Genomic DNA, 5,691 nt, shown 5'->3' on the forward strand with positions numbered 1-5,691 from the left:
TCAATTTGTCTTAGAGTTGGAACGCAGGAATACCCAGGATAATTCAGCCTTTTATCGAGTTTGCGTAAGACCGACGAAAACTCGAATGTAGCGAAGAGTGTTTGGAATTTTAGTGAAGATGATAGGCTTATCAGATATACATTTTTTTTGTTTTTTTAATCAAGAATGAGGTTTTTATATGCCACTTGAGTATTGTTTCATAAGGTAGCGACCCTTCGTGAAACAGTTCCTTTTCCAAAAGTTACAATGCTTGGCATATTGCAACATTTACCAAGAGTTGCATGTTTTCATTCTGCAACACTTCACGAAGTGTTGCCTATTTCTGATTCAAACTACAAACAGCCTATTGCAACACTTCACGAAGTGTTGCCTATTTTCATATTCAAAATACAAACTTCACATAGATATTTTCTTGTCATTTTGGAACACACCTATGGTAATTAAATATTATTAAGTATTAATAATTTCCAACAGTTTTCTGACAAGAAGACAATTCCACAGCAAACCATGGCCCTAATCCACAATGAATTTTCTTTCTTTAATTTATTCTACATATAGTACTGGTTTTTCTTTTCAAGCAGCCGGTGACTGTGTAATTGAAGCTATCATTCCTAATGCAACACAAGGTTGACGAGTAGGTACCTATATCAAGCATCAACAACCAAACAAATCATAAATAAATTAATGAACTCTACTCACTCACTCAATCACAGAACAAAATCAAACATAGTTAGAACAAATCAGATCAACCTATCATAATAAAACACACTGTGATGTTATTGGTTATATTAAAAAACACCTCAAGTATCATATGATTAAACGTAAAGAAAAATCATGTTTGTAAAATCAAGTTGAAATAGAAGACACATGCAGGACTAACAGATTAGGAATTTAAATTCCTACAATTAACAGCCAATAGAAACTTGTACAGACTGAGAATGGATCACTAACCTGGAACATCTTCAAAAACTTGACGCTTGTACCCTTTGCACCAGTAAAACAAAACGCTACCAAAAAAAATTTATGTGAAGAACCTGCCAAGTAAAAGAAAATTCGTTTTCTACCTGTTGCATTTTGCTTGTGGGTAGGTGGAGGGTTAGGGAAAAAAATGTAACCTTCATTTGCATTATCAGATAAGCAAAGATGTTGATAACCCACACCACAATTCAACTTATTTCCAATGAAACTGTGATAAGAAACATAGTGAAACAAATTTCAACTGGGACATATGCAATCTAACTTATGAAAATGAAAAAATCACATGAACCTTCAGTTGTAATGTTATCAATGACCATTAGAATCATACACTACTATTTGATTAGGTTGGTAACATTAATTTTTGTATACAATTATGAAGTTACGTAGATGCAGGTCAGGGATAGAAAGTCATTAAACCGAGCTTTAAATAAATAATCAATATAAAACTAATTTACCATACATACCTGTACTTAGGAACATTGAATAACTGCTCTGGAAACTACAATCCTTATTAGAAACAACTTTATATCATAGAAATTTAAACCCAAGCAAGCAGCAGCCATATTTCCATATTTATAAAATTGTTTTCAGATCAAGGCAAACTGAGACATCTTTTTACCTCAACAACAAATACCAAAGGTCATTTAAATAAGAATGCATGAAGAGATACTTACACCGGGAGTCTCGAGACCGACCTTCTTGCATTGTTAAAGTTTTAGCTTCAGATTGTTTGGGACAGATTGTTAGTAATCTGGGGAATTCCTCTCAATAATCAACAAACACAACTAATCCAATCTGACCTGCATACACACATTAAACCAGCTTAAGTCATTCATCACATTCAATGTCCAAATAGTGATGCACATATTAACTTGATGCTAAATTGTAAACAATCATCAAAGTTCTCACCTAAATTCAAATCCAAGCTATGTCACAGCTGCCATGTTTTGCAACTACATTCCCACCTGTCAATATCGATTAACTCAGTCGAGTCACCACAAACTTCGTATGTACTTCCGACCAATAATAAGCATGAAATGAACCTTCAAATTTTTCAGCGATCGAATATAATTACATCAACCATACAAAACAAATGTTTTAAACAATGGCATATAAAATCCAAGAGTCATAGAACTTAAGGCAAATGAGGCCCAAAGAATTTGCAACAACCTGTGATCATTCTGGCTGTCTCAATAACTGAACTTGGTAATCCTGCCTCTTCGGCTAAGAGAAGCCCATAATGGGGGATATGCTTCGGTCCTTCCTTAAGTTGAAACTAATTAAAGAAAAATATTAGTTTGAAGATAGTAATCTGATGCAAGAGAAAAAGGATAGAGAATTAGAGATACCACCTTGAACTCCAAATGGTTGCTTTTTAATTCGACATGAAAGTGATGAATTTTCACGTTATGATAGATTGTTGCTAATTCTGATATATTCTCCATATGAGTGGCAAATATGGTATACCTGAAGGAAGATGATAAATATGGATAAGAAGACCGGAAGGTTAATCATATAAATATGTTCCTTTGATGAGAAAACCTTTTGCAGTCACCAACTGTCTTGCAATAAACAATTCAATACCAAAGCAGTGATGCAAACTTTAGCTCCAAATTTTCAAGTGTTTTAATGTCTGCTTTGATAAGTAAAAGTAAAATAAACTAAACTTAAGCCAGAATTCTTACAGGTTAATTCCAAACTTCACCACAATCTAAACCTGCATAAAACACCTCAGTTTCTCCTCCCATTTATAAGCCTGCACAACAAAAATTAAACACATCAGATGTCGACTGTTCCAAGAATTGTGCTAATAGCATGTGAGCAACCAACTACAGCCAGAGTACCTGGATTGAAAAGAATTAAAGCTGTTATTATCAAAACTTCTCGAAAAGGTGGAAAACCTAACGGCAAAGGGCAATTAACCCTTCGTATTAGTCGTCTATATCGTTGGAATCTAAGATTTATACAACATAGAAGCGAATTGTAAGTAAGTGCGCCTATGAACCGTTAGCTTAATTGGAGAAATCCAAATCGAAACGAACCGCCAGCATGACATTCAAAGCATAAACGAAATCAAAATACTACAAAAAGGTTAGTGCCATGAATGAAACATACCGACAGTGCAGTTTACAGTTTACCTGATGTACGGTACGGAAACCAAGAACCCCAGTCACTGATAGTTCAAGCCTTTTAAGAATAGTTTGCAACTTCTATGAGGAACATTCCATCTATAGGATGAGGTCAATATTAGAGACCAAAGTATAGCATTTAATACATAAGGTAAACAATAATCAGTATGTTATAGAAAAAACATGAAAGGGTGACAAAAGGAAATGGCAGTGATATAGAGTGAATGGAAGAAAAAGGGGCAGCAACATTAATTCGTTGTTATAGAAATATTTGTGCATCTGTTTAAATCATGAATTTGATTGGTGAAAAACAAACTAATTAAAAAAAACACATGTGATCTAATAAATCCGAACACATTTATACTATAAGCAAGATATTAATAAATACATACACCCTACACCAATTTCTATCTTATTTGTCATCAAATACAAGTTTTGACAAATACTACAACTTGAATTTAAAATATAAATTTTACAAAATATATGACATGAGTCTGTTTGTATGTAAGAAACTATACTGATAAAGAGGTTGAGTTTTATGAAGTCTATAAGGAAATTCATTCAGCAAGAATGAAAGAGTAATGCTCATAACTACAAAATTACCTTTTTCATCCTAAATGATATCATAGTGAGCACATTGAATCATGTCAAATGATAATGATGGATACGGAAGCTGTCTTGCAACGAAGTTGCCAATCATGGCAGGAAGGCCTCTCTCAAGAGACAATTGAACTTGCTGCCAGTTGTCTCATATCCCGCAACACAAACCGCCATTATGTTAAGTTACAACAATTAAGCTCCAAAGCTACCAAATACACAATTAATGTCCAGCGTTGTTCGAACCTGTTATATTATGAGCTAAATATATCAGTCACGTATTGAATCGGAGACCACAGGACCGACAATGTTCATACTCTTAATGAAAATATTAAGAATTTCGTTGGGACAAAAGGTGATATTCTTAGCATTTCCCTTGCTGCATGAAGCCTTATGATTCCTAATATTGTCCTTGCATGCATCTCCCATGTTTGAATTGGACATTTTATCTTGTACTTCGATAAAAACTGATGGAGAAACATTATCTCCCTTATCAATGCAAGCCAGTGGTTGCGTCCTGTAGAACTTGTGAGCTCTGGAAACTCCAGCACAACTCCCTCTGATCTGGAAGTCAAACAACAATATACAACACATATTGTGCAAATCTCATCATTACATAATAACTTAGTGTACATATATTTAATATAACAATAAAAAGAGATATGGATATAACATAAACTGCTATGCTATAATAATAGTGTAGTGTACTTACAAATCAGATGATTCAGTCACTATACCCTTGTCAGATGAAGTTTAAGTCAGAAATTTGCCATTCATTCATAATTAAGATAAAATAGATGACATTTTGGTTCTAAAATTACTTACATTTTTATCAATAAATATCAGTTCCAAGTAATCAATTGCGGCTGCGACGCACCAATATGGCCAACAGCAACAGGGTTCATCAGCATTGAATTTGACCACTGCGACGCACCAATATGGCCAACAGCAACAGGGTTCATCAGCATTGAATTTGACCATTGCGACATTAGTCCCTGTGTCATACCCTAATTTTTGACCCCCCTGAGATGACATATCTTCAGGATTTTCATCAGGTCAAAGCAACTACCCAGAACAGTCACTTCTTCATCTGGCATTTAATCGAGGATGTTCAAAGACAAGAAAACTCAGGCAAAGGATCAATCAGTAGAAGGATTAGTCTCTAACATAATCATAGGACTCAAGAGCTTCATTTTCTCACCTATGATTGATTGGACACCCAGTCCTCTGAATACAGATTTACTCAGGTCACCAGACTAGGGTTTTTTAGCCTATCAAGGACTAAAATCAGGGATCACCTTTGGGAAACCCTAAAAAGCCCCAGGGGATCATTCAAAGACATCAACCATCTTCAAATAGCTCATATAACAAGATCCACTGGACATTACACCCCAATTCAAAGTTTACAGTCATCATTTTCATCTGGTCGACAATTAGGGTTTTTTGACCTAAATCACCAGGATAGTTGACTTTTAATCAGGGCATGGATCCAAAACTCAAGACATGATTCAAGAACTTTTACCACCTCAATATAACCCATTTACATCACTCATTTGAGAAGAAGATCTTGATTCTACACAAAAGTCCAAATCTCACTTTAACTGGAAAAAGTCAACTGTATGGGATCACCTTTGACTTTTAAGATTTTTGGTCAAATCATGACTTTCAAGGATCAATATCATCTATATATGGATATTAAAGTCATTTGACCAAAGAAATTCAAGAAGAATCCTCAAGGAGCAAAAAGTCGGGAATTAGGGTTTTTGAGGGCATTGTGGGAACTCAAAATTTCACCTACACAACTCAAAAAACTTCCAACATGAAAGTTGTAGATCTTGCAAAATAAAACAACATCTTACAATGGAACTTTTTTCAAAAGATCAATCATTTAAGAGTTTTGGAAATTTTGAAGTTTTAGGTCATAAACACTTAGAAAATTTTCTAAGTGTTTTAACCTAGTTTTCTTCCAACTTTGGCCTCATTTTTC

General features: G+C 34.5%; 1 long non-coding RNA gene across 2 annotated transcripts; it reads right to left on the minus strand.

Moving 5' to 3' along the window:
• Positions 1–502: 502 nt before the first annotated feature.
• On the minus strand, positions 503–4,665 carry LOC131656249 (uncharacterized). Of its 2 annotated transcripts, XR_009300040.1 has the most exons (10): positions 4,530–4,665; positions 3,711–4,268; positions 3,117–3,206; positions 2,664–2,734; positions 2,331–2,445; positions 2,149–2,254; positions 1,888–2,021; positions 1,116–1,778; positions 952–1,034; positions 503–642 (listed from the first exon to the last, which is right to left on the minus strand). It is a non-coding gene; the product is annotated as an uncharacterized LOC131656249 (long non-coding RNA). The 2 variants fall into 2 exon arrangements; XR_009300039.1 differs by having other exon boundaries at positions 952–1,778.
• Positions 4,666–5,691: the final 1,026 nt, after the last annotated feature.

Source organism: Vicia villosa, linkage group LG3 (assembly GCF_029867415.1).
Source record: "Vicia villosa cultivar HV-30 ecotype Madison, WI linkage group LG3, Vvil1.0, whole genome shotgun sequence".
Taxonomy (NCBI): Eukaryota; Viridiplantae; Streptophyta; class Magnoliopsida; order Fabales; family Fabaceae; genus Vicia; species Vicia villosa.